The sequence below is a fragment of the Vipera berus genome (assembly GCF_964194415.1).
Source record: "Vipera berus genome assembly, chromosome: 9".
Lineage (NCBI taxonomy): Eukaryota > Metazoa > Chordata > Lepidosauria > Squamata > Viperidae > Vipera > Vipera berus.
The window spans coordinates 14,168,450-14,182,035 of NC_138212.1; the positions used below are offsets into that span (position 1 = coordinate 14,168,450).

Consider the following 13,586-nt stretch of genomic DNA (forward strand, 5'->3'; position numbering starts at 1 on the left):
CTTCTTGCACTGGGCATATATGCTTCCTTCTATGCTGGTTTTTTTTTTTAGCTTCCCAAAATGATGCTTTCCAAAGTACAGAGTATTGCACAATTCGAAGAGACCAGTCATTCACTGTTGACAGGGTTGGGACTCAAGCAGAAAGAGACATCCCACCTGGGTTGGATATTTAAAAAGAAATTCAGTTAACATAAGAACATATATATATATATAAATTATATATATAAATTATATATATATATATATAATTAATATAAGCATGCACAATCATGCTTGTGGCTTTTACTCTTTTTCCTAAGGGAAAGGCCTTCCTACCTTTAAAAATTCTATTTATGTATCTATGTACCATAAGATGCTTTTATAAACTTACCTCTCTCTGGTGGATTTGCTTGATTCTCTTATTTCCCACTGAAATAGGCTCCAGGGATATGATGGCTATGTAACTATACAGGGTTATGAAAACGGTTAGGCACTTTGTAGCATCTGCCTTGGCAGAAATAAAGAGTAACAAACATTTCCTGTAGCAAGATTAAAGTCTTTCTGTAGTACTTTTCCATTTAGAATTCTTTTTTCCAACTCTCACAGAATTCTTTTTGCTCAGAAATATTCTTTCACTTCATTGCAGGGGTGTCAAACTGCCAGCCCGTGGGCCAGATGCATCATGCTGAAACTGTGTCCACCCCAGCTCCGGCAATGGGAAAAAAAGTTGCAATATGTCACAACACGTCACATGACATGGCAAGTTTGACACCCCTGCTTTATTGCATGCACTGTATATCTGAAATCTTCCCACAGCGTATCAATAATATTAAGTTAGCTGGCACACACCTGTAAGGACATAAAATATACAGAACTAGTCCACACAGTTAGTAATTAGCTGGGGTCCAAAACATTATACAATTGTAAATAGGCTCATTGAGCTACTGATAATCTATATTTCTTTCTATCAAATCATTAGACAGACGCTTTGATTTTTCAAAGCCTTGGTGGAAGATTACAGTTGAGTTACAGAAATAATTGCATCTCATCATAGTTTTAGCCATGGGAGGGCAATGTTTGCTTTGAATTGTATGTTGCAGTTTTGATGGCAAATCAGTTCCCATGTCTTCTGTTAAGGAAGAGAGATTCACATATGACATTGCCCAGAGCCACATTCAGCAGAGCCATAACTGACAGGGGCTCTTCAGAAGAATATGTGAGAAACTAGGTACAAATATATTTTGACAATTAAATCTTTCTAAAGCGACATCACTTTGCTCTTCTTTCTATAATGTATCGTATAGAACTGCTACGAAGAATATTGCAAAAACCACTTCTTTATATTTGCTTTTATTTTCAATTCAATTCTCTCCCCCCGCCCCCCCGTTTTCTTGTACGTTTTAGCTTTTTCTCTGAGTTTTCTTTTTCTTTTTTTTCTTCCTTACTTTCTTTTAGTTTGTGTTAGCTTTTATCTTCTTGTTTAAAAGTTTTTAATAATAATTATATATGTATATTTTAAAAAAGGATGCATGTGGTATCTGCCTTACAGGTTAGTTATGCCATTTTTTCAAAAAAAAATATTGTCCTGATGAGTTTTTTAAAATGTTCCTGCACATAATAATAAGTGACCTTACTTTCAGAGGAGAACCAGATCAGTGCTCAGATGGTCGACTTAAGTCAGAAGCTACGGAGAACACTGCAGGATTTCCATCCTTTTTAAAATAATGGATACTTTTTCCTGGGTACTCAAAAAAAACCCCTCCCAAAACCCCCCTCTGTCCTACTATTAAACTTATCTTTTGATAAAGTAGCTGCCATAGAGGGCTTGGCACAAAACGCTGATTTAGCACAGGGGTCTTCAGACTTGGCAACTTTAAGACTTGTGGACTTCAACTCCCAGAATTCCTCAGCCAGCCATGCTGGCTAGGGAATTCTGGGAGTTGAAGTCCACAAGTCTTAAAGTTGCCAAGTTTGGAGATTCCCAATTTAGCAGAAAGCAAAGTAATGAAAAAAATTTCTTTCCTCCTCTTCAACATTGCAGAGTCCTATCAACTCTTCAAATTGCTTTTGTCTTTTTCTGGCCAGAAGGGCACAATATAGTAGTGTCTTTCCACTTTACTTTTCTAAAAATGCTTATGCAGCTTACAAACAATATTGGAAATGATTCTGAAGTCTCATAGAGGAATGCTTGGCTTATTGGTATCCAGAAATGCTATGTGGAAGACCCCTGGAATAATGAGAAAAAATGTATCTAAACTGATGTCACATATCTTCAAAATGACCCATAAACCCATCAAATTCCCACCTTTCTTTGGAATAATTTTTAAGGGGCTCCATTCGGAGGAAAAGGAGAAATTCCCATTGCTTTAGTGGCTTGAGATCCCAAAACAAGAGAGTATCTTCACTTTAGTAGCTGTGGAGAAGACATTTCACAGCAAGCTACATTGGTTCCCTTTCTTGTTTACTTCCGGCCAGCATCCCAGCCAGACACTGGGAAGAAATTACATCAGAAGTAGGAGGGAAAAGTTTTCCTTGATGTGAAGTTGGTTATGACAGGCCCTTTGGTGTACTTTAACCCCAAACAGCTGAACAGGTGGAATATGGAAGCCTTTGCATCTGTCCTTGAACCAACAGACGTCAATGAAGGGAGAGGGTATTAGGCAGTCTCATGAAACCCTGGAGCAGGGGTTTTCAAACTTGGCCCTTTGTGGACTTCAACTCCCAGAATTCCTCAGCCAGGCACACTAGCTGAGGAATTCTGGGAGTTGAAGTCCACAAGTCATAAAAGGGCCAAGTTTGAAGACCCCTGCTCCAGGGTTTCATGAGGCTGCCTAATACCCTCCCCCTCTCCCCCCCACTCTGTGTGTGTGTGTGTGTGTGTGTGTGTGTGTGTGTGTGTGTGTGTGTGTTCAACAGGGTGGGTTGGGATAACCAAAGTACTCTAACTGAAAGGTGGCACTTCCTCTCCGTCTGCGTCTTTGAACAGAGAGAAGAGGTAAGACTGAGGTAAGCACTCTGGTAGATAACAGGAAACTGTTTCCTTTCTTTATCTGAAACATCAGGTTCACATGTTTTATAGGCAATGGAGCATGATGTATGTATCAAAACAGAGTGGGCGAGGGACACATACATCCTCTTTCGAACACTGAAGCAAAATAAATGCCAAAGAGAAACCTCCAGAGTATTATGCTAGTGCTTGCAGGGGTCTTCAAACTTGGCCCTTTTATGACTTGTGGACTTCAACTCCCAGAATTCCTCAGCCAGCATGCCTGGCTGAGGAATTCTGGGAGATGAAGTCCACAAGTCATAAAAGGGCCAAGTTTGAAGACCCCCTGGCTTAGTGTATCCTCCTCTTGGTTTTTCTTAAATTTCTTAAAACTTTCCCATTTTGCTATGAAAATAAAATTCCAACTGCGGGGTTTTGCTCCAGCTTGAGAAATTAGCACATGTACTGCACACACAGTCACAAAATGAATGGTTCAATGCACTCCCTTCCCCTCCCAATGCTGTCTCCGTGAACTGATGGTGATAAGAGTTGAAGATAGAAAAATTACCCACTTCCTGGATGGTGCATTGTTCGGCTCCAGTGGGTGTAAGATTACCAGCTTTGTAGGCTTTGTGGCTGTCACCAGAAGTGAGGAGGCTCTGTAAAATGAGCAGGTATTTTAGGCATCTTGACACTCAGAAGCTGCAGAATGTTTGCAAAGAACAAAAAACAAAAAAAGTATAGCTGTTTTTTGCCAGTTTAAGTAGGAACACAGTCAATAAATAAGGCGAAAAAAGGGGGGGCATATTTGTGTTTAACAATGGCCACATGTTTAGGATTAAATCTGAAATAACATTAATTTTGGGATTGGATTTTTATTGAGCCTTGGTGGAGCAGTGGGCTAATGCCTCCTTAAGTAACACCAGCTGCCTGCAATTAGTGCAGGTTCGCATCCCACCAGGCTCAAGGTTGACTCAGCCTTCCATCCTTCCGAGGTAGGTAAAATGAGGACCCAGATTGTTGGGGGCAATAAGCTGACTTTGTAATAATGCCGCTTGCCGCTTGGGGGGGCGGCGAAAGCCCTAATAAGCAGGCATATACATAGAATGAAGGCTATTGCTAAGCACACTGATTTGTGCTTAAATTGTAAGCCGCCCTGAGTCTTCGGAGAAGGGCGGGATATAAATGGGATTAAAATAAAAAAAATAAAAAAAATTGTTAGTGGGAGGCGTCAGTCTACTGAAAATATAAAGTAGCTAATCAGGGCGCCTCCAGGGACATATATACAACATACATGTATCAGAGTACCATACCAGAAACTGGTGTGGTCTCAGAAGACTGGAGGAGGAGAAATATCGATCCCTGTTTGAGTTCTAATAAAACCCAAGGGTTGGAAGGACCCTTGGAGGTCTTCTAGTCAACCCCCACTGCTCAGGCAGGGGACCCTATTCTATTTCAGACAAATACCTACAAATACAAAAATACAAACACAAATGCAAATAATACAAATCAAGATAACAAATACAAATACACGTCTTGGTTTAGAGCTGAAAGAGAAAGCAGTACTTTTGCATGAAAAAGAAGTTGCATGCCTTTGGAATAGAGACCTAGGAATTGCTTGGATCTACAAATAGAAATAAAACCAAACCGGGGAAGGAGATCCTGTAAAATCCTTCTGTCCGGAGCTGAAAAACAGTCGGGACTTTTGCAAAGAATTGCTAAAAGGCCTTGTATACTGTGGGACTCTCTGCTTGCGAGCATGTCCCTCATCCTGATGGATTTATTTATTTTATGTTCCACATCAGCTTGAAGAGGAGTATTGAGTGAAATGACACAATAGGCACATTTTTATTAACAACCTGGATGAAGGAGTTGAGGAAATGATTATCAGATTTGCTGATGTTGTAAAATTAAGAGGAAGGACCAACACTTTGAAAGAGAAAGGAAATATTCAAAAGGATCCAGTATGGCCAATAGAAACAACAGGATAAAATTTAGCAGGGAAAAAAATGAAATTCTGCTTCTGGGGTGAAAAAGTATAGGAAGTTGAAGAGAGACCTAGGTCATACATGTGAAAAAGAAACCAGTGTTTTACCAGTGTTTCTTAACTTTGGTAAGTTTAAGATGTGTGGACTTCAACTCCCAGAATTCCTCAGCTAGCTTTGCTTTGCTGCCTGGGGAATTCTGGGAGTTGAAGTCCACACATCTTAAACTTGCCAAGGTTGAGAAAGTAGACTACAGGCTTAATGTGAGCCAATGGAGACACAGCTGCTAAATAAAGCAAATACTCATACGGGATTATAAAGTCCAACTCATAGGACATGGGTCTTCAAACTTGGCCCTTTTATGACTTGTGGACTTCAACTCCCAGAATTCCTCAGCCAGCGTGCCTGGCTGAGGAATTCTGGGAATTGAAGTCCACAAGTCATAAAAGGGCCAAGTTTGAAGACCCCTGTCATAGGATATAGTAGTCTCTTTCCACTCAGCCCAACATTTTTATCTCCCTATGAGTTGCCTAAAAAAGTTAGAAATTGAGTTTTATAAGGTGAGATCAAACTGATATATATGCAATGAACTCCATCATCCAGGGTTTCTTCTTGCTTTGCCTTACTTTCTTCAAAGAATTCAGTTATTTTGCACTTCTGTGAAGCTACTAAGCTGCTTTGCCTTGAAGGATTTTCTTAAATAGCCCAGACAATTAAAAAAAGACAGCTTTGCCAGCTAGCAAGAAGCTTTTATTTGAATCAACCTGCGCATACATTACAGAAGGTAACAGCAACCAATTATATAAACCAATTTTTTATCTTGTGCCAATATTTTCACTTTGGGCTGTTTTCTGCAAATGAGCAAATCAGTGGCGTAGCGTGGGGGGTGCAGGGGGGGCCGGCCGCACCGGGTGCAACATCTGGGGGGGGCGCGCTCGCACTCGCAGCTCTCTGCCCCGGCCTGGCTCACTCACTCACTCTCACTGCAGTGCTGGCTGTGCGAATCCGATCTGAGCCACCGGGTCGCCGCCCACTGTGGAGGGGGGGTGCCAGGCGTGCGGTGCGGTGCGGAGAGAGAGCGAGGGACTATCTGGGGGAGGGACAGTGCAGCGGCCGGGTGCTTGCCCCGGGTGCTGACAACCCACGCTACGCCACTGGAGCAAATGCAAACATTTAGATTACATTTCACATAAACGTAGATGCAATTACAATCAATGACATTCTGTCAGTTTGGTTACTTCCAGTCTGATGAACAATTGTCCTCTCCTGTCCTGTTAAAAAAAAAGGATGATCTGGTGGATCCACCACACTAGATGTTACTTTACTGTACAAATACTGGTATTCTTGTCTTGAAATGCTGAAGCTTAAGATGAAGCCTCCTGGATAGAGGACTTACTTCTTTCTTTGAGACAAGAGAAGGATTCTCACAAGGCAGATTCATAGAAAGAGATGTAAGCATTTCTCCAGAGGTAACATCATAGTTGCTTGGGAGACCAAATATAAAAAGTGTATCAGTAGGATGGGACACCATCATGGATGAGGCATGATGACTGTATCTGCTTATGTGGCTTATGTCCATTCCTAGACAGCTTCTGCAAAAGAATCTTGTGCCTTTTGTAGGAAAGTAGGATCTGGATTATCTCTCAGGCCACAGGAGATGCATCTGGGATATTTCACAACTCTTCTTCCGCAGATTTCCTTTGAACAATGACAGTCATATATAATAACATTGCATACAGGTGCATGCACTTTAGGACTGACATCAGACATTTTCCTGGCTTTCTTTTCATCTTCCTGTTTAATTGGGTAATGCAATGAAATCGTGGATAGTCCAACATGATGGACTAGTTGCAGCAAGAGCAGGATGCCAGCTGGATTATTAAGCGGTTAGCAATGGGAAGGAACTCCCTTCCTTAAACTTGGGTAGGACCGATGGACCTCCATGTTCTCTCAAAAAGTGAAGCTTCAGGTTCATTACATGTGAGCAAGATGGACCACCATCCACACAAGTGGCAGCAAAAAGAAAAGTGGACCCTCAGAGACCATTATGCCAGAAGAATGAACAGTAGTAGTACTTGGTTTGGACACCTGAAAGAGAAATTGAGAAAGGTGTTTTATTTTGCATCAAATAGGGTGTCCACAAGCCTGACTTTTATTCACGGACACATGTTCCCATTCACAGAGCTGGAACATACGTTTGTCCTGTATATACCCATGATTTTGACATCTATTTATCCCTCCAGGGTAGAGAGATAGATCTCTGGATCATTCAGAATCGCTTTGGATAGTGAGAGAGGTGGCATGTAAATTTAAAAAATAAAATAAAAATGAAATAACATATGCACAATAGAAGAACATGGGACATTTATTCCTAAATATTGTTAACATCTATTCCTCCTTCCCTCCCAGCAGTATCTATCATAGTCTAATATGATTACAGAAGCAAAGGCATAAAAAAATCAGTAAAGAATTTTTAATAGGAAATACAGTGGTACCTTGGTACTCGACTGCTTTGAAACTCATCAAATTTGGTACTTAACGCATTTTGACATGAAAAATTTGTCCCGGTACTCATCATTTGTTTGATACTCAGTGCACAAGCTAGAACTGGTCAGTGTTGGCTGCCTTGTGACTCACTACATTATTCCTTATGGGAAAAAAGTGTTTAGTACTCCTCCCCAAACCAAATAAGCAGGAGTACCGAGGTACCACTGTATATGGAAAGGATACTTTTAAGGGTTCCCTTTTATCCATCCACTCCATTAAGGCTAAAGGTCTAGGTGGGCATTGACTGCAGGACAGATGGCTCCAAACCACAAAGAGGAAGCGGGTGTGCCAGTCAGCTCAGAGCTCATTGTGCATTTTAAGTAAGGTCTGAAAAAGAACATCTAAGTGCATTTTAGCTTCAAAACTCCCTGCACTTCAGACTCTCCAATCGTGAAATTGCATAAAGATCTTCAAAGCAGCTGGATGGGTGAAAAATTGTGGAAAAGGCAGATTGTTGTGTATCACTCTCGCCCTGGGGCAAATGGCTCCATGAATCTTAACTGGCACCTGAAAATATACACGATTCCTTTGGGAAGAAGTTTTTTCATGGGGAAAAAAGCTGCACAAGGATTGCCTGCTTAAGCCGTTATTTTCCCCCATTTTCTCCATGGCTTGCTCTTCCACAGACCCCCTAAAATTCCCATTGTATTACATTTCTGTTTATACTTTAATAATGCCTCATTTCCCCGCCCCCCCCTTCTCCCGGCCCCTGCACCAGTTGTCTAATTTATCAGTTAAACCAGTGCAACTTTTGCAACTGACAAATTAGCACTTGAAGAAACCTGTTGGTTGTGCTTAAAATATTATGGTTTCCTGTTCCTGCATAAGAGCGCCTGCTCCTGCATCTTATTTTAGAGGACAGAAAAGGAAATGCAGAAATAGCTGAAAGCAATGTTTTAAGGCACATATCTCCAAGCAAACAAATGTCACCCCAAACCCAGGATTGTAGAATTATTTCGGTTCAAACTGTGAATTAAGTTGAACAGACGTTCTCTAAAATGTTAATAATAATAATAATAATAATAATAATAATAATAATAATAATAATAATAATAATAATAATAATAATAATGAAGAAGAAGAAGAAGAAGAAGAAGAAGAAGAAGAAGAAGAAGAAGAAGAAGAAGAAGAAGAAGAAGAAGAAGAAGAAGTTGGAAGGGACCTTGGAGGTCATCTAGTCCAACCCCCTGCTCAGGCAGGAAACCTTATACCATTTCAGGCAAATAGCTGTCCAGTCTCTTCTTAAAAACCTCCAGTGTTTGGAGCATTCACCACCTCTGGAGGCAGGTTGTTCCACTGGTTAATTGTTCTAGTTAAAAAAGTCATTGAATGAAAAAGAAATGCTGCAATCTCTAACCTCTCTGAAATCAATGAGATTTTGAGAGAGCAAGAGGTATCTAGAGGTAGTGGAAGGTTGCACGATTTTACCTGAATTCTAAAAAAAGTTGGCCAAACTTTAATACAGTAGAAGATTATATAATCTTTGTTGTGAGCATATATGTGATTTAATGCTTGGAAGTTTTAGATTTGGACTCAATTCAAGTGTTAAAGGATAAGTGTTCCACACTCATCAGTCAGATAGCCTTAGAAAATCTTAAGATTGATCTCTTCTGTAGTGATTGGGTTTAGATTCAGCCTAATGTATCTCATAAGGCTGGCAGCAACCCAGTGGAACATAAATATAATAATGATGATGACAATGATAGTTTTTTAAAAATAGGCAACATTTGGTATAAGGCAGCAGACAGCTAGGATTTAAAACCTTACAAATGTCTCCTTTTGGGCAGCAATATGAATTGGTTTATTTGGACAGAAGTAACTGCTCCATTATGATGCGTGCTTTGCCAACATTGGAGAACGCTGCATTGATTAGATTTAACTCCCAAAATAGTAGCGTTCGGTCATGTTAGTAAAATTTAGCAGGTCTGGAAGATCAAATCTCAAGGAAAATTGGTCTGCACCTGTTCCTTCCTTCCCATTTTTTTAAAGGGCAAAATACAATGGAACCATGCTAGTCCTGATACTGTACTATAAATTAGATACTGCAAGCTATTGACTTTCTAATTTTTAGCCTACCAATAACAGCAACGGAATTTGCTTCTGCTATCCTAATACCAAATGATCAGTTGGGATTTTTTTTGAAGAACCCAATAAACACATCTGCTTGTACAAAAAAGAAAAAAACAACAACTCTAATCATGGCTGCTGTGTTTAGCTGATTCTAAAGGAAAATTAGGGACGCGTTGGCTCAGTGGGTTAGGACACTGAGCTTGTTGATCAGATGATCGGCAGTTTGGCGGGTTGAATTCCGAGTGCCGCATAACAGAGTGAGCACCTGTTACTCGTCCCAGCTTCTGCCAACCTAGCAGTTCGAAAGCACGTAAAAATGCAAGTAGAAAAATAGGGACCAGTACGGTGGGTAGGTAACAGCGTTCAGTGCGCCTTTGGCATCTAGTCATGCCAGCCACATGACCACAGAGGCATCCTCGAACAAGTGCTGACTCTTCGGCTTTGAAACAGAGGTGAGCACCGGCCCCTAGAGTTGGGAACGATTAGCATGCATGTGCGGGGGAACCTTTACCTTTTACCTTTAAAGGAAAATTAAGCAACTGAAAACATTTGAATCATTTATAGAGATACCTCTTAATTTTAAAAAAGATCTTTATAAAGAACCTTTTTTTGGTCCAATTGCTCACAAAAGTAACTGAGCTCAGAATAGAGAACTGTGCCTATGATTAAGAGAGCACATGGGTTGGGTATTCTTAGATATTGCCTATCACGGTTTGTAGTCTGTAATGCTTAAATCTTTTTATTAAACAATCCAGGTAGCTTATAAAAAAAGGTGGAAATAATATCCATCAGTGTAAAATCATTGTTCCAAGATTAATTAATCCTAGTAGATAAGCAATGCTTGGTTGTCTTACAACAGCCGAGGCATATCAAGAGAAGATTGCAATGACCTTGTGCATGAGGAGTAATCTTAATAAAGATAATACTATGGAAACTATACTATGATATAAGGTCCATAATGCAATAATCACCGTGCGTTTAGAGATAAACAGGTAAATAATCTGAGAAAAGCCAAATGAAAAAAATGGGAAATGGATGTGTTTGTTGCAGAAGGGAACAGAGAACCTTACACAATTTAAAATGAAATAATATAAAGAGGGAGCTGACATGCCTTGCACCCATCTGCTTAAGTTGAAAATTGAAGTGGAGAAAGAATAGGGCAGCCGAGTGCCTGAGTCTGCAGTGCCTAACGGTGCAGCCACAAAAGAAAGAAAACTGAAGCGGCAACGGTGGCAACTGTCTTCAGTTGTCATTCTTCCTGTCCTTCTGTAAGTTTGAAAGTTTGTTATCACATCGTGGTATGTTTTACTTTAATATAGCATAGCTGCCAATACAATAAGACAGAATAACAAAGTTGGAAGGTCCTGGCAGGTCTTCTAGTTAGTAGTCCAACCCCCTGCTCAAGCAGGAGACCCTATGTCATTCCAGACAGATGGCTGTCCAGTCTCTTCTTGAATATCTCCAATGATGGAGCACCCACAACTTCCGAAGGCAAGCCTTTCCACTGGTTAATTGTTCTAACTGTCAGGAAATTTCTCCTTAGTTCTAGATTGCTTCTCACCTTGGTTAGTTTCCGTCCATTGTTTCTTGTCTTGCCTTCAGATGCTTTGGAAAATAGGGCAGAGGATACAAACTTTTCACCTTACACAGAATTCTCCAAAGCCTTTGATGCCCTAATGTGTTCCTATCTCACATGAAGCACTAAAATGATAGGGCACATATGCTCAATGCCTTAACTTGAATGGGATGTGAAACAGCCCTAGATAGTTGAATGTGCGCTTGGTAAAGTCAAAATAATTGCCAAGTACTCAACTAGACTAAGCCTCCAACCATTGGAATGACCACTATACAGCAGCAAAGAACTAGAGGGGAAAACCCCTATTGTAGTAGATTTCTGCTACCCAATTTGGGAAGCCTTGATAGGTACAGTCTGCTTGTAAAAACCAACTAGGAAGGGTGCTCTAAACCAGTGGCCCCCAACCTTTTGGCCACCAGGGACCAGTTCCGTGGAGAGGGGTTTTTCCGTGGACTGGAGCAGGCATGGTTTCATGTGCTGCTTGCTTCACTTATTTGCACAGCCTGGCATGTTGCAGCCTGGTGCTGATCCACAGACTGGGGGTTGGGGACCCCTGCTCTAAACCGCCCATGGAGGACAGACATAGAAAAGAGGAAGGAGAAGCAGAAAAGTTGGGCAAGAAGGAAGGGAACAGTCCAAATGGGAGAATACAATTTGATGCATTTGCAAATAATAATAATTAATAATAATAATAATAATAATAATAATAATAATAATAATAATAATAATAATAATTTAATAGGATTCCTTCTGGAAACTGGAATGAAATTGTGCCATTTTTTTCAACTGACTGTGGTAATTATCTTTGATGAATCACCTCATTTGTAATATGCTTCAGAAGATTACACTACTTCATCTACAAACATTGAATAGTTTTTTTTTCTCCTGAAAAAAACAGAAGCAGAAGGAGTTTTCAATGGCCAAATAGCAATCTCAATGGGATGGAAGACAGGTTGGTAACATCTTTCTGTCCATCTGTCCATCTATTTCTATCTCTGTCTATCTCTGTCTCATCTATCTACCTCTCTCTCTCTCTCTCTCTCTATTCTATCATCTACCTAATCTTAAATAAAAATACAGTTATGTCAGTACAAACCACAACATGGCATGTATTGGAATTGCTGCTTGGGGTTATGAATAATTTGGATGCTGTTCTTTAAAATCAGTTTTGAAGCACATGCCCTTTCAATTACATTCCCAGGGCTTTTTTTCTCATAGAACGCTCAGAACGGAGTTCCGGCACCTTTTTTTGGATGGAACCTTGTATGGTAGGCAAGGAGGGTTGTATGACATGTGTGAGTTCCGGCACCTTTTTCTGTTACAAAAAAAGCACTGTACATTCCTATACAATTTTTATCAGCAAATCAGCAAATTTAGGAATTTTCATTATTAGTAGAAACCCACTAATGCCAATTATGAGGCATAAACCATAGAGGTCTTATGAGATTATTACTTAGGAATGAGTTCTTCCATGTTTAGCAGAATGTCTAAGAAATACATCCCTTACTGAAAACCCGTACCCAGTTCACAAACACATACTTCAATAAAATGCTGCTGTTTGAAAAAAGCAGATTCTAATTTGACTCACCGATTCAACTGGTTTAACTTCAGGTGCAGATTTACCTTTGTCTTCAGGTGAAGAATTACCTTGGTCATTAGCCATAACCAGGCTCATCAAGAGAATGGCACCAAGAAGCAAAGTGGCCTTCATGGTTAAATTCTCAACACTGGAGTGTCTAGGAAAATCAACTTCTTAGAAGAGATGCAGAAGGTCTTCTGCTCAGGCTGGCAAAAGCAGAAGGAACTCACCCATCACAACCACCTTCTTCTGATTTGCTTTTGTGTGGGTGATGATGGGTGGGGATTATGATGGTTGGTCCTTTGACACATCCAGAGTTTATCTGCTTGCCTAGAAGACTATAGCTGCAATAGGTGGGCTCGCTGAAGTGCATTCAAGGGACAGCAAACCTTTGATGAGTCACAGGACATTTTGTAAATCTTACTGCCTGAAAGGGGGGATTTGCAGGCATGACAACTGTCATTTATTAAATAGACCCCTTCTCCTTCTTCTCTTCCTCTTCCTCTAAATGAATATGACAGTGTAATGAACCAGTGATTTCACTGTAGTTAAGTTTTGCAAACGGACATGGTGGCTCAGTGGGTTAGGACACTAGGCCTGTCGATCAGAAGGTCTACTGTCCTCGAGTAGAATGTCAAGTAATTGGAGCTCAGCAGTTTTGGCCTGGGGAAGGAAAGGAATGTTCTAAGGCTCACCTTCACAAGGACAACAACCTTCACAAGGACAACAGAGGCCAGAATAGCACAAGCATTTGGAGTGGCTTTTAAATGGTTTGCTAGATCCCTTTCGAGAGAGACAAGGGCCCACCACCATCACAAAGTTGTCACAAAATGTTTTGGTCCCTTGAGCAGCAAAACACCGTTA

At 40.5% G+C, this 13,586-nt stretch overlaps 1 protein-coding gene and 1 long non-coding RNA gene across 2 annotated transcripts in view; one reads left to right on the forward strand and one right to left on the reverse strand.

Annotated features, from left to right (window-relative positions):
* Positions 1-5,678: 5,678 nt before the first annotated feature.
* On the reverse strand, positions 5,679-12,952 carry LOC308672274. Its single transcript, XR_014027380.1, has 2 exons — positions 12,732-12,952; positions 5,679-7,038 (listed from the first exon to the last, which is right to left on the reverse strand). It is a non-coding gene; the product is annotated as an uncharacterized lncRNA (long non-coding RNA).
* Positions 10,700-13,586, forward strand: part of UBXN11 (UBX domain protein 11) — a 31,611-nt gene continuing 28,724 nt past the window's right edge. The window contains exons 1-2 of the mRNA XM_081335042.1: positions 10,700-10,835; positions 12,042-12,095. The gene's annotated coding sequence lies outside the window, so the exon portion shown is untranslated. The remainder of the gene's footprint in view (positions 10,836-12,041; positions 12,096-13,586) is intronic.